Raw genomic sequence first — 16,895 nt, forward strand, 5'->3', positions numbered from 1 at the left:
CTTTGCAAAGCGGTCCAGGAAACAGACATTTTAAATATTCACCTTTGTTTAAGACACTCTTCGCACTTCCCTTAAGCACCCGTGTAGTGCTGTTGCCTAACTTTGTAAGGAATAGTCATAAGAAGGAAAGTTATAGTGAAAACAAAAATCCAGAACCAACAAATTTGAGATCAAATGTTGATGCAATATTAATGAACTACATGTGACCTTTCTATCACCCAAATCAGGAACACATAATAATATTGAATACATTTGTATCAACTCCACCTTGATTGTCACATGGTTGTTGAATCTGCACCTTTGATCCTGTCACAGGCAAAAGTACTGAAACGGCAAAGTATGCCTTTGTCGTCTTCCGTTCACCTAGGATCTCACTTCTCTTGCTAAAAAATTACCTCTTTTTCTCCACCCTAGTGTCAATAACTACCATTTATTGGTTGCTTAACCAAGCTCTGGACACTGTGCTGGTTAAGTATGTATATTATATAACAATAGTGGTAACCATGTTTCTCTCATCTTAGAGACAAGAAAACGGAGACACTCCAAACATTAAACAGTTTTCTCAAGCTCATAAAGCTAGTAAAGTGATAGAGGCAAGACTCAAACAAGCTCTTTTTGACCGTAAGAAAATTCATAATTCCAACCACAACACTGCCATGTGCACTTGGATTGGTTTCTTATACACTGTAAGTTGTGGTTAAGAGGAAAGCAAACTGTTTAAACTAAGGTGTGAATGACTACAACCCATCCCCCTTACCCACACCCCTACACCTTTTATCTTTTTTTTCCACTTTGTAAAATGAACACTACCATTCAAATGAATCTTTAATTAGATTGATTTAATGCAAGGTGACAAAAGGAAATAAAACATGTTAGCAGGTTGAGGAAGTATTTGGAAATAGGAAAGAGGAGCAGGAGCCATTCAGGTGCCCTTTGAGTAGTGCCATGTAGTTGCTAGTGCAATCTCTTTTGGCTGATGTTTTCTTTTGGAGCAGGTCTAATATCACAGGCTCATACATCAAGTCAGCCTTGCTCACCTCCTCTCTTGAAAATATTTAGTATAATTTAAAGCTTTAACTAAAGAAGAAAAGATTGAAGAAAATCAGTGAGGTGTATTAATAATAGACATTTGAAGGCAGATTTTTATTTCCCTTTTTGGGTGCACAGGATACTGGTAATAGAAGCTAGTAAATTGATACAGTTTACATGAATTTTAAGTCTCCAGTACAAATGCAAGCCTTCCGCTTGTCCTCATTCATGATTTATTTATTTACCAACTTCTATTTATCCTTTGGTTTTCAGCTACAGCTTATGTGAATTCTTTTTTTTTTTTTTTTTGGCAGCACTGTGCAGCATGAGGGATCTTAGTTCCCCCACCAGGGATCAAACCCGCGCCCCCTGCAGTGGAAGCATGGAGTCTAACCACTGTACCACCAGGGAAGTCCCTTATGTGAATTCTTTTTCCATATCTTCCCCATCTTCATTTACTTACAGGGTTAATATCTCTTTCTTTTGTGTTCCCTAAGCACTTATTATCTTTCTCCATATGACAGTTCCTACACAACACATTGTAATTTTTTACATGTTAAGCTTTTTTTACTTAAAAAATTTTAGAGTCTACTTTGACTTATAGATTTTTAATGAGAACATCTAACAGTGTTAGATGGAAATCACTGATTGATTACTGGTTAAATAAACATATAATTTCTGTATCTGTATTTCATATTTGAAAAATACCAGTCACAGGGTTGATGTAACCTAAAATGTGTTTCTGCAAAAGCTTAAATTTTATCTATATGAAACATTCTTCTAAATCATTACTCCTCCTCTTTTATTTGCTCACTCATTCCTGCTTTCTCTTGCACTCATGCTCTCTTTTGCTTTTGCCTTTTTGCTCTTTCTTTCTCTACCTGCCTTTCATCACTGTCTCTGATTAGCTTCATTCTGCAACAGACTCCTCATTGTGTCAGGGAAGATGGCCACTGGTGCCAGGTTCAAAATTTCCAAGCTTAGCAACCTTAACAGAAAGACAACATGTTTCTTCTAGTGTTTAAAAATGTTATCATCCTGCCTTGGATTACTCTATCTTACATTTTGCTGGTAATATTCTAATTTGAGGGTAAGTCAGGAGGATATACCTCAAATATCTGGAACCTGACCTATTACCTTCTTTGGTGTATTAGCCAAATACACCAAATGTATTGTGATAATGGTGTGTAACAAACATACCCCAAAATCGCAGCTCCAGTCTCAGGAGATTCTCCCTGGTTGTTCCAAAATTTCTTCCAGAAGCTCTCAGGCTATATGATTCCCCATTAATGTACTGCATTTGTCCTATTCCCTCAACCTTTGATTTAAAGTCTTAGGCTTTTTTCTAGTTGCACTAAATTATTAATTAGATCATGTTACTATCTCTGAACCAGTCACGGACCCACATAATGCTCATTAGTTTAGGCCTAAGCCACATGTGCTGCTCATGGAGATACTTCTCTGAATCACATGAGCTGCTTAGAGGGGTGATGGTGGTTACCTAAAACACAATTGGGGTGCTAGAACCGAAATAAGGTGATAAAAGTCTGCCTGAATCAGCAAATGTTCAACACAGAATATCATGCTTACATTTTAGATTTCTTATTTAAGTTCAAGTTTGTGGTTTAGTCTACTTTGATCTTAGGAAGAAGGGTCAGGCAACTGCCATGATCTGAACTCTCTATTAGTAGATATACCTCAAAGACTGAACTGAGAAAATTTCCAGAATAAAGAAGGAAAGATGAATAAGAGATACTTTGTAAAAGGTGATAGTCTTCTTCTTCCACCTGGTCTGCTGATAAAGAGCAGCTACTTAAGTTTAAACTTTTTCCTTTCCTGGAAAGAGTAAGACATTCTGAATTAGAAACATCTGCTGGTACATCAGTCTCTGTTCCAGTTCTAGGGGAGAAAAACAGTAAAATGTTGATCATGATAGTGGAGGAAGGGTTACCCAGAAAATTTTTTCTTGATTAAAAAAATTTTAATATATGTAAGAAATGGAGAAGGAAAAATGTTAAATAATACAAGAATTCTGAAAAAAAATCCCATACATCTAAAATTTCTGATGCACGATATATACTTTAGGATGGTTAAGAAACAATTTTATCAATGATGAGGACAAGATTATTGCTACTTCTGGGTCATACCTATACAGTGTCTTTAACTTAATGTTTATTCAAAGGACTGCTATATCAATGAAGGATTTCCCATATAGAATTCATTGCGCTTATAAAAGTCCTACCTCAACCTTTTAAAATATTTGTCTGTAAGGTGATTTTGAACTTCTCTGAAGATTTAGGGTGTTCTTCATAACTCTACTTGAAGCCATTCCTCTGGGGATAGCCAACAACTGTCTGCTTGTTTATGTTCTAGAGATGAAATGAAATAATATATGAGATGCAATTGAAATAGTCCTGGATACCTGGAAAGTGCTCAATAAAATGCAGGACAAGTTATCTTTCTTATTACTGCTGTTATTTTGCTCATATTATTTGAATCATTTTTCTGTAAGAGCAAATTCTGTGTGCAAGTTGCTGCTCTAAGGATTTGATGACAGGAAAGTACCCCCCCCCACCTTTGCTGATCTCAAAGGATGAATGAAGGAGGCAGCTGGTTTCTAACATATCTGCTTTGACAGCCTTCAGAGCCACCAGAGCCTCACATGCAGTTGGAGCTATTGGTAGCTGCTGGAGTAAGAGTGCTTGAACATCTTCAGAATGCCAATATTTTTTCAGGGAATAGTATCCATGTGTCTCAAAGTGAAAATTAAATCCAAACTTCCTTCATCATCAAACACTTGCTATTCCTCTTTGAAAACTTGGTGAATCTGGTGCTCATGAAAACATGGGTTAGTGAAGATCAGTGTGAAAGGCCAAGTAACACATGTTTTCTTCCTCCTCTTTAGCTCTTCATTTTCATGGTCCTAATAATTTCCCAACAGAAGAAAAGCAAGTAATGAAACAAGATAGAGAAATGATCTTAACAAAGTAAAGAGTCATCCCATAGTTAATGACAGAAAAAAAAGCTAGTTTGATGCAGTACATTTTGTACTGATAAATACTGATCATTAAATGCTAATTTAGAGGTTTGCAATTACTACATTTTTACACTATGACTTATTTGAATAAAAGTTATATGATATTTTTAACTGCATTATTTATGAAGAGCAAGGCTATGCCATAAAATAATTAGTATTATTTATTTTGAAGTTTTTATTTTAAGATACCTATGGATAATTTTTTGAAGATAATTTTCAATACATAAAATGGAAAAAGTAGTAACGAATATTTTAATACTTTATGTATATTTACAGAAATGCAAATTAAGATAGGATTTAATTTTTTGTGCTTCAGGTTAGAGCAGGGTAGAATAGCAGAGGATGTGGAGATAAGTAGTCAAGTATCAATATTTTTGAAGGGAGAGCCATCAGGATTTGTAGATGGATTGGATGTGGCAAGTAAAAGAAAAAAGAGGAGTCAAGGATAATTCTTGATGTTTTTAGTTTGAGCACCTAGAAGAATGAATTCTGAAATGGGGAAAACCATGGAAAGGAACAGGTACAGGGTAGGAGTGTGGAGAAGAGTTTGCTTGGGTACATGATAAGTTTGAAGTTTCATTCCACTATCTTAAGCAGCTTGAGTCTTTTCCCACAGACTTATTTTGATTAAGTCCTTCAGTTTCCAGAGTATAATACTCCTCAATTCAAACAAACACAATGGAGAGATTTTGCTCTTAATAATTTGGCTTTTCATAAGTTCCAATAGTGCACAAAATTTTTTTGAGATTACTACTTTGAAAAATAAAAATGTAAGTATCAACACACTGTTCAGTAACTACCAGTTATTGTTATCATTACGTGTTGAGCATTAACTGCTTTACATATGTTATCTAATCCCTACAAACACAATTATTTCCTCCTATTTTCCAGATGAGAAAAACTGAGAACTTAAAAGGGCCTGGGGACACAGAGCTAGTACTCAGAACAGGTAGTGAGATCAGTTTGATGCTAAAGGCCACGCTTAAAGGCATTATATTTTATGTATTTGTTTCTCTTTGAAAAATGGTAATATTGATTTTCATGCACATATTCATAAACATTTCTAATTTTTCTTTATCTCTTACCTTTTATTAGCATATTTTAATTCAGTTTCATACTAAATGGAAGCAAATATTCAAATTAATTAATCATAAATAATATTTAATATGATTTATTATGACTGGTTCCAATATTCATGTGGCATCAGGACAACCATAATGAATTGTTATCAGAATGGACAGTCATGCAAATAAATGCTTAAAATATTAAGTAAGCTGAAAAAAGTGTCAATCATATTATCTTAGTTAACTTCATTTTTGAAAATTAGGTATTAGATCAGTAACATTTTTTAAAAACTTGAAAGTGTGGGACTTTCAAAAGATGGGTTTTGAAACGCATCTAGAGCCCGTGGCTCACGGGCTCTAGAGTGCAGGCTTGGTAGTTGTGGTTCACGGGCTTAGTCGCTCTGCAGCCTGTGGGATCTTCCCGGACCAGGGATCAAACCCATGTCCCCTGCATTGGCAAGCGGATTCCCAACCACTGCGCCACCAGGGAAGTCCAATATTTATTTAACCCATCTTCCAAAAAGATGGGTTTAATCAATTACAGACTTTTGTCAGTTTTGTTTAGGATTCATAAAGCATAATTTACGTTAAGATTATAAAATATAGTTTTCAAGATGGTAAAGCAAGTGAACATGTACTGATTCTAAATATTAAAATATAAAAGTGGGCACATTAACTCAGCAGGAAACTTCTTAGTGATGAAGAACAATTGCCTGAATGAAGGAAAGGAAATTAACCAACTACTAATTAGCCTTTAGGAAAATTCAATCACTTGATTTTCCACAGAAAATATCAGGCTCCTCTGGGCTGTCCTGCATGCAAAACAAGACCAGAAGAGGAATCTTGTGGTGCCAAGAGCAAATCTGGATTAATCATTAGTGGCTGGTCCTTTGACAAGTGTGGCTTCCTGCTTGGGATGTCGTACTCCTGTGTTGAGTTTTGACTACCACCAGCAGGGCCAGAGACCATCATCACCACATCATCAGGTCCTATGGAAGATCCCATGATGTCCCACTTCTCTAGCATCTTCTTCAGAGAAAATTACAAGAAAAGGAGCATCACAAGCAGCACTGAAGGTGAAATGAAGTAACAAAAGGGCAGATTGATACTTGTGGAGAAGGAAAGTTTAACTGCCTTGCCCTGGTGATTGTGGGGGTTATAAACTGATTCTGAAGATAGAATATTTGGAAAGTCTTCATATTTTAAAAATACAAGCAACAGGGCTTCCCTGGTGGTGCAGTGGTTGAGAGTCCGCCTGCCGATGCAGGGGACACGGGTTCGTGCCCCGGTCCTGGAAGATCCGACATGCCGCGGAGCGGCTGGGCCCGTGAGCCAGGGCCGCTGAGCCTGCGCATCCGGAGCCTGTGCTCTGCAACAGGAGAGGCCACAACAGTGAGAGGCCTGCGTACCGCAAAAAAAACAAAAAACAAAAAACAAGCAACAGACAAGTTGCCTTTTTTCCTATTTCCCCAGAGTTTCTCTGATAGGCAGTATCTAATCAACAGAAATATAGAAAGCTACCCCAAAGAGAGAATACAGAGGAGCTAGAATAATAACCAATACTCAAGGTGGCCAGGTGAATGAGTGGAGGCTGACAGGCTTGATCTGTGTTTTCATCTTTGACTCATAGACTGCCTTTATGCCTATGTGGCAGAATTGGTATGACCAGGCAGGCAACCTGGCTCTTTGAGTGTTTCCATCCTTCTTATCACCTGCTTCATGAATAAAACCTTTAATCAAAATAAACTATTGCATTCAGCTCTTGGTAGTTTTTTGCCTGCCCTTCCCATTCTGACTGAATAAACCCAGCCAGAGAAACTCCAAGGTGAGCAAAGAAAGGATGCCAGCCTCTCTCCCTCTCATACACTTCCAACTTGTCAGGATGGGGTGAAATTATCTTGTTATACTTTTTGAAAGATCGTTGAAAAGTGAAAAAAAAAGATTATATTTTCACTCATTCCTATGCATCCATAATCAAAAAATTAGAAAAGTCTCAAAGCACCGAGCTGATTTCCTTGTTCTATGCAGCTGCTTCTCACTAGCTATCTGTTTTACATTTGGTAGTGTATATATGTCAATGCTACTCTCTCAGCTCAGTGCTTTGTGACCACCTAGAGGGGCGGGATGGGGGGGTGGGATAGGGAGGGCGGGAGGGAGACGCAAGAGGGAGGGGATATGGATATATATATATATATATATATATATATATATATATATATATATATATATATATATATACATATAGCTGATTCACTTTGTTATACAGTAGAAACTAACACAACATTGTAAAGCAATTATACTCCAATAAAGATGTTAAAAAAAAAAAAAGAAAATTAGAAAAGTCTCTAAGTTAGATCATTCATTTTCTGGCTCCAATTAGCCCTAATCAGGAAACCTCCTTTACCTCTCAGGTTTGTGTGCCCGATTCACACAAGACCTGATATGATTATTTCATGACTTTTTCGTATGCTGAGTCAATCTTGATATCAGGCTTTCCCCTCCTCCCCAAGTTAGTAATATTTGAATTCAAACATAGTCTTTTTTTAAAAATTAAAGTTTAGTTGATTTACGATGTCTCAGGTGTACAGCAAAGTGATTCAGTTATATATATATATATGTATATATATATATATATATGTAAATATATGTTCTTTTTCAGATTCTTTTCCATTATAGGTTATTACAAGATATTGAATATAGTTCCCTGTGCTATACAGGAGGTCCTTGTTGTTTATCTATCTTATAAATAGTAGTGTACATCTGTTAATTCATATTCTTTCCTTTCTATAATCAATGGACCAGCTTCTTTCCTCCCTCCATTTCTTATTAATATTAGTTACTAATTATTAATATTAGTTCTGGTCAGCTGTTACTTGGCATTCTGATACTTTTCTTTGCTACCAGCTGTTTTTAAACTTGACTTTTTTTTTTTTTTTGAAAACTAAATGCCTTTGCAGAAGCACTCTTTCCTTTTTTTTTTTTTTTGTTGTTGTTGTTTTGTTTTGGTTTGGTTTTTTGGCTGTGCTGCACGGTTTGTGATTTTAATTCTGGGGCCTTAGTTCCCTGAACAGGGATTGAACCCAGGCCACGGCAATGAAAGCGCCGAGTCCTAATCACTGGATTGACAAGGAATTCCCAACTCTTTCCTTAATGGTGAATTTAGTCTAGAAACTTAACATATATTGAGATTCTGGCAATATTAGAATTTTTAAAGAATAGTAGGTCTTATTTAAAACCAGTTTTAAGGTGAAATAGTGAGAGAAAAGAAGATCAGATCACCCCTCTTTGAAAAAAACGCTTTAGAAGTTCTTGATAACCTAGTAGGTTAATAAGGTCCTTTTCATAAATTAACATTCTTTTCTTTTGGTGTCTCCTTGAATATTAATGTGATATACCTTCACTTTATTCATCAAAACAACAACAACCACCCTGCTCATTTAATGCATAGAATGATGATTTCCCTTTGGTTGTCTTAGACTCTGGTTTATTTCCTCATTTCCAGTCTTTATAATTTTCTACATAGATGAGTGACTATATTTTTCTATTCTCAATTTAAAAACAGGTTATGAGAAAAAAGTTATGCCAATGCAACTAATCTTCAGATAGCTAGTGCCAGGAAAGCAACATTCATAAAATTGTCCTCACTGGCTTTCCTTTTGGAATTGCAGTGCCAGGTAAAATGATTTACTGCCAGGTTGGACTGAGACTTGAGCTTTGTAGAAAAGATTTATTGGCATCAACTTTGCATAAAGCCATAATCATCCCCGAAAGGACATTTGTCACTATAAACCCTTATTTTCAGGTGCCTGGCACTTTCATAAAAAACTTCTCAAGTGGAAAAGTCATTTGAGTTTTCAGATCCTTTATTCCAGTATTTCTTTGTCATTTAAAAGTCTATTGTAAAAAAAAAAAAAAAGTCTATCGTTCCTTGAATTTTCTGGACACACTAGGGCAGGGTTTCTGGGATCTATCCCTAGGTTTCCATGAGGCAGGGAGGGGCGGGAACCATAAATGTGCATTTTAAACAAGTGCCTGAGGAGATTCTGATGCAAGTAGACTTTGAGAAACATTCTTCAGAAAACAGTATAGAGTCCTGTGTATAAATTCTGGCTCCACACTTTTTATTTGTGTAACTTTAACTAACATACGTGGCCTCTGTCTCATTTGTTTCCTTATGTATATTCCTTACATATGCTTTAACTGGGCAAGTATATTTTCTGTTCATAAACTGTGAAGATTAAAGAAAATAAAGTAAGGAAGTACCTTATAGGAAGTACATATAGGGAGCAGATGATGCATTTTAGCTTTATTCTTTTTCTCTACCATTCATGACGACAAACACACAAACAAAATTACATATGTATGCGCATACATGCACACTTGACAGTCAATCTGGGGTGGAGCAGCTCTAGGACAAGTAAATTGATCTCTTGATCAGAATGGCAAACTTAAAATTCACTTGTAGGTAGCAGCAATTAAGACAAGGCCACAGTCCTGCAAACAGTCAAGGTTAGAGGACATAAACAAGAGGCAAAGTTTATATCAAGATCAACAATCAAAGACTCCCTGACTTGGGACACAAGTTCAAGGAAGACTAAGAAGCTGAAAACATTCCTCAAGCACCAGGGACAGGCCTTCATATCTGAACAAAGAGTTTAAAGTGTTTAATACACTTAAAGTAGCCTAAAATCATCAACTATTTACTTTACCATATTCCTTAACTTGCCAAGAAACTGCACAAGTTCATCAGTCCATCATTTACTCTTATCTGTGTCACAAATCAGAGGAGTTCAAAAGTCAACCTAAAAGCACTTGTGCATTTCAATTGATTCCAAATGTAGGGTCATTATAGCATTTGCTTCCTTATAAAATAATTTATAGCTAATACACTTTATAAGTGGATCTGTGAACTCTGAGGTCACTTATTTAAAATGTTTAAGTTCTGAATTTTGTGATTGTTGCATTCTGCTTCCTCTTTATTTTTTTAATTTTTTTTTAACATCTTTATTGAAGTATAATTTCTGCTTCCTCTTTAAAACTCAGAGAAAAATCTCCATTTGGTCAGTTGTGGAGAAAATGCAGTAAATTATGAAATTATACAAAAGAGAGAAACCACCAAGCAGTTGTATATTTTATCATGTTGCAGTTATTTCCAGAATTATCCATTTTGGTGTTAGTCCAAGACATACTGGTTAAATTTTTCATTTTTAAATGAGATATATATTCAAAGAAGTGTTTTGCCTTCATTACTGTTTTATAAATACCCAAAGAATATTTTGTGAAGTATTACAAGTAAAAATAAAAATCTCGTAAATTTGTGCTATTAATATCCAAATCTTATCTAATCTAATGGATTTGTTACTGAGACAGATCCAAATATTTATTAATTAAAAATAGATATTTTACACTGACATAAATATCTAGGTCCTTAAAAAAGAGATTTGTTTAAATGTTTTAATACTGGGCTAACATTTATTCTGATTATTTAAAATGGATTATAGATTATTAGAAAAATATTTAAAATATTAGAGATGAAAAGCTTATGGAAGATTTAAAATGCCTATTGATTATAGAAACATAAAACATGAGCTTGTAACTTTAAACAATCAATAATCAGTTAAACAATCTATATTTATTGATTGACTACCTTGGATACCCTGGGAAAATACAAAAGGACTCTCGCTCGGAGTCCTGGGGTTGCCACATTGCTCAGTTCCAGGGGGACATTCAGATTCGCTTTGTGAGGATGGTACCCTGGAATTAAGAGGGCACATCCATCCTTCAGGATGGGGTGTAGCAGCAGTTCATGGTTCCTGTCCTCAACTAGTTTACAATCTATCTGAGTAAGGGGAGGAAGCAGGCAGGGTTGGAGACAATATTGAGATGCATGAAACAATAGTAGCAAGAAAGTATGTATAACAATATGATGAGAAAGAAGGGAGAAAAAAAATTAAGATGGCAGATGCCAAAGACATGGGATGCAGTTTGTTTCTTTTTCCCTCATTAGGTAATAATGGACAGATTCCAAAATAACTTGGGTAGCCGAGCATAGAGCTGAGGCCATGCTCTGTATAACTGAGTTGCCTGTGGGCATTGAGAAGCATGGAGGTTAGTGACTCTAGTAACTGAAGTCCTGGTAAAAATAAAAAATGAGCCAAGAAGAGACTATGACCTTTAGTCATTCGATGAGATTGGGTTTTAGCCATCAGGAAAATTTCAGTTTCAATGTGAAATTACTGACCTGAAATTATATTTTATTTGTTTTTAAATCACATTGCTAATTCCTAATTCCATGGTGAAAACACCTATATTATATTTAAATTTTCCCAAGAATGCTGGGTGTGGGTGGGGGTATGGGTTCTGTTTGGGGGAAAGAATTGTGTGTGCGGCATTATGAATAAAGAATGGGTTCACTAGGACCAATTCCAGGAAGAACATTCCTTGGAAACTTATGAAAGTAAGCTGTTACATATAAAGTTGAGCATACAGTTGATGAGTGGTACAGACAGTTGAGGGCTGTAGGTGTTTTACTCATGCTTCAGACTTCAGCTTAGGAATCACTTCCTCCAGGAAACTTGTCCTGATCTCTAAGGTTAGGTTACATGCCCCAGGTTTCACAGAATCCTGTGCTCAATTCTATCAATGCACTCATTACTCTCAATTGCAATTGACTGTTTACTATTATTCTGTCTCTGATAACAAAACAACAAGCATTCATTAGACATTTTGCTGAATAAAGCACTGCTCTTAAAGCTTTAAATAATTATCTTCTTCAGTAACAACAACCACATAGGTATTACTACTACCCCATTTTAAAAATGAGGAAATAGAGGTGTAAGGAGGTTAAGCTATTGCTAAGGTCAAAGAGCTACTACATTTCATAGTAAGAATTCAAATTCAGACAGTCTGACTACAAAAGCAGGCACAATGTCTTTTATACCTGATGCTGGCACAATGTTGGGCACTTAGCATCCAAATAGTCATTGAATGAATAATTGAATGATATCAGAGAAGAGGGAGACAGATGAAGACTGGAGCTATAGTGGAAAACTTGCTAGGGAGAGGATGGGAATTGAGCTGGGCTTTGAAGAATGGACAAGATTTGGATAAATTTACCGGAAAGCAAAAAGCATTAGGCCTGGAGGACTTGAACCAAGTTAACAAGAATGGGTATGTGGTGTGTTTTGCGTACAATGAGGAGACTGTCTTAATTATAAAGGAAGAAGCGAGTTAGTGGGCATGGAGACAGGGCACACAGGTTGAAGTCAAATTATAGAAAGGCTTAGAATCCATGCAAATAATTGGGTAGGGAACAGAAAGCCACTGAAAGGTTGTGTGTATGAGAGTGACACAATAAGAACAGTTTTTTTTTTTTTTTTTTTTTTTTTTTTTTTTTTTTTTTTTTTTTTTTTTGTGGTATGCGGGCCTCTCACTGTTGTGGCCTCTCCCGTTGCGGAGCACAGGCTCCGGATGCGCAGGCTCAGCAGCCATGGCTCACGGGCCCAGCCGCTCCGCGGCATATGGGATCCTCCCAGACCGGGGCACGAACCCGTATCCCCTGCATCGGCAGGCGGACTCTCAACCACTGCGCCACCAGGGAGGCCCATAAGAACAGTTTTAAAGTGAAAGCATTATGCAAAAAATGCAACCCTCTAGGTACATTTTAAAGAATGCCTATTTTACTAATAAACTAATTTCAAGGAAGGTAGCCTTCATTTTTAAATTTTTATTCAGTCACCTAATGTTTATTGAGTACCTGTTCTTTGTTATTTATACACTGTAAAGGATGCAATAATTTGCAAAGATGGTTTAATGTAATTTCTTTTAGATGTATTAAAATGCAATTTTGAAGTTTCATCTTCTTTCAAAATATTAGATTTTCATCTCACATAACCGTAACATATCTTAATGCATTCAATTGTCTCTAATATGTCTTTTATTAATCTCCTAGCTGGCATTTAAAATAATCACCACATTTAAGATGAGTAGATCAGTCCAAAAATTAGTTGTTTAGCTTAACAATTTCTTAATAAGTTGCAGCTTTTGCTTATTATTGCCAAAGAACTATAATGTTCTGCCCATAACTCTTTCTTATTTGATGTATGTCTCTATAACATGGAAAAGGCAAGCTCATCAAATTTATAGATGACACAAAGCTGAAAAGAAAACAATCTATCTGATGTCACAATCTAGAAAGGTTGGGGCAAGGGTCATATCTAACACGATGGAATCAATGGGGATGGATCATGTTTCTAGGTCCTATGAAAATTACTGCACCAGCAAAAGCCTAAGAAGATAATGTTTAGCAGCAATATGTGGGTTAAATATCCCAGGATATCCACCCTAGCAAGTTTACAGTTCATGGTGACTAACCTGAAACTTAACAAAGAACACTATTATATCTAACTTGTGCTGCCCTGCAAGGGTACAGTTCCATTCTACATTGATAATGGCTTTTAAGAAGACACATACATCATATATTGAAAAAAAAATCTACCTCCCTCTCAACTTGGAAAGCACTGTTAGTTAAAAACAAAAGAGCCCAACTGATTTCTCAGCTTTTCAAAATATCAAATCCATCACTTTAATTGTTCAAAAGCATACCTATCACAATGGTGGTGTTGCCTTATAGAAGCCAAAGAACTGTATGAGCCCAGTGCCGTGTACTATCAGATTCCTTCTGCAAATGGTTCTATGAACTCTGATAGAGCAGCCTTATACACAGACAAAGTCTTCTAACCAGGTACAAATTCACCAAAATCATACATAATCCTTCTCTCAATATTTTCTGGGCTTGTGTATCATCACCCTCTCCTTGGCCAGACCAAAGAAAGATAAGAAAGGAAGGGTTACTAAGTCTTATTTCCAAAAACATTCCATCAGTTACCAAAATAAAATAATTTGTTTTCAATCCACATTCTCTGTTTACTTTCTGGAGGTTCTTAAATTGTTAGCCCTGATTCTTCTTCTAAGTTGTCTTATGATTGCTAGGCCCAATTTTAGTCCCAATTCCCCAAAAGAGTCCTCGAAAGATGCTGTTAATTGTATCAAATTCAAATTACCGGGGCTTCCCTGGTGGCGCAGTGGTTAAGAAGCCGCCTGCCAATGCAGGGGACATGGGTTCGAGCCCTGGTCCAGGAAGGTCCCACATGCCACGGAGCAACTAAGCCCGTGTGCCACAACTACTGAGCCTGCTCTCTAGAGCCTGTGAGTCTCAACTGCTGAGCCTGCGTGCCACAACTACTGAAGCCCGCATGCCTAGAGCCTGTGCTCCGCAACAAGAGAAGCCACTGCAATGAGAAGCCCGTGCACCACAGTGAAGAGTAGCCCCCTATTCCCACAACTAGAGAAAGCCTGTGCGCAGCAATGAAGACCCAGTGCAGCCAAAAATAAATAAATAAATATAAAAAAATTCAAATTACCTTAAAATGTCTAGTGTGCAAACCTTCCAATATTAAACAACAACACACACATACTTATACACATTCACTCACGCAGGTATAGAGTTTTTTTTTTGTTTTTCTGGATCTCTAGACATTAATTTAAAACTCACATACACCAATGCTCCTAGTTCAACAAAATATGTATCAAGAAAAGTATCTAAAAAAACCTGAATTTAACCATCTTTTCATTTGTTAATTCACCCATTTATTCATCCAACAAAAGTTTATCTGAGTCTAATGGAGTAGTTAAGAGCCCAAGCTGTACAGCCAGACTCCCTTGGTGTGAGTTCTGGGTATTTCAGTTACAGGTTGCAGGACCTTGGGCATGTCATAGTTTCCTCATCGTTAAATTGGGGATAGTAATAGTACTTGCCTTACAGGATTGTTGTAAGGATTGAATTAATTAATTCATGTAAAATGCTGAGAGCAGCACCTGATACATATAAATGCTTTATATGTGTTTTTGTGATTATTATAGTCTCTACGCTTAATCAATTTAAGTCTTCTTCTAAGGAGAGACAAATTCTTTTGAAAAACATATTTACCTTAAAGTTCTCCTAAAATGAGTTTTAGCTCTAAAATTATAGAGAATACACCTGGCTATAGTCCTTGTTCCTAAGAAGAACCTTGGTGAAATAGAAGGTTAATATTGCTAAAATATCAACTTACTGAGAGAATCCTCTCCAGGACAATCATATTCTGCAGCCTAGTGGCATGACACAGAAAAAATTTATATCAGAGTTTGAGCTAAAACATTTAACTTCTTAAGTAAAACTAGAAAAAAAGAACAGAATAAAAAATGACAAGAAGTAGAGACTGGTGTTCTCCTGTTGTTTAATTCTGCTGACCCTGATAGCTTTGGCCCAAAATGGGGTGGGAAAGGAAGGTGTGTGGTGACAAGAGACATAGATGAGCAGGTGCTTCCCACCTCTGACACAATCTGTTTTTGGACTCTAAAAGAAGAGAAAAGTGCAATTATCCTACCCTCTTTGAGGTCCTCATTCTCTCTTGTTTCTTTTTTCTAGTCTTCCTTTTCCTTTGTTCTTCTTATATCTGCCCCTTCCTCATTCTTAACATTCATTTCGTTAAGATGACCAGGGTGAGATATTACTCTTTCATTTTTCTGTTTCTGAGGCTCTTGTTTCTTCTATTATCCTTATTTCACTACTATCACTCTTTCACATAAATTTAATCTGTCTGATAAGCATTCACCATCAATTTCATACTACCAGCATTGGGAGAAAAAAACAAACAAACAAACAGAAATTAGAAAGGGAAGGGTTCTGCAGATCCCAGAGTGCTAACTGGCTTAGCAGATTGGTGCAGGGTGAGTGGTGGGGAGAAAGTAAGGAGAGTGTCTGAATGTGGGCAGTATAAATCCTTGAGAACTGCAATGCATTGGTTAATTTGTTAACTTGGTTAATTAGTTAACTTCTCCCTGTGTCTACATGTCCTAACAGCCAAGGAAAAGAAAGGAACAGAATCAGTTAACATGACTTGCAATATTCATAAAATAATGATAAAAGAAGCACTATTCCTCAGTCTAGGACTATGAAGAATTTTCTCTTTTTAGTCTCATAATGGGAGGATAATAAAATGTAAAAACAACAACAACCATAACCTATTCAACAACATCCCTAACAGCAAATTTCATACTTTTATCCACCTTGGCTCTGTTTGTTGCATTGAATGACGTTAGATTATGTTAGCCCATGCCTAAATATAAACACACATGAAGTATAAATTTTATGTACCTCAACATGCAGGACAAAAAATATCCTGAACTGCCATCTCTTAAATTTTTTGAGTCAAAGATATATGCAAGTTTCAGTGGCATTTAAATAACACAATACTTGTCTGGCCCCAAATTGTCCCAGTTAATAACAAAAAAAGACATCATTACCCATATGTCCCAACAAAGCCAACAAGTTTAGAAAAAGGCTGTAATTTGGATGACTTTGCTTATATTCTTCTTAGTTTACCACAAAAATTCTGCCACTTCATTTACCAAACTAATATTTAGAGTACCTATTGATATTATGTGCTAGGCGCTGTTCTAATTGCTGGGGATATAGTAGTGAACAAAATAGACACAGTTTCCTGCCTTGATGGTTTGAGCAAGGGAAAAAGCAGTTGTAGGTGAGCTTAGAGAGGCAATTTGGGTACAGATAGTGTAGAGCCTTGTAGGAGATATGAGGAACTTTGACTCTGAGCAAGATGTGTACCTATTGGAAGGTTTTGAGTAGAGTGACATGATCTTGTTTAAAAAGAATCAATTTGGGGCAAGGACAGAAACTAGGAGACCAGTTTACTGAAATAATC

Source organism: Hyperoodon ampullatus (genome assembly GCF_949752795.1).
Source record: "Hyperoodon ampullatus genome assembly, chromosome: 17".
In the NCBI taxonomy this organism is placed as follows: Eukaryota; Metazoa; Chordata; class Mammalia; order Artiodactyla; family Ziphiidae; genus Hyperoodon; species Hyperoodon ampullatus.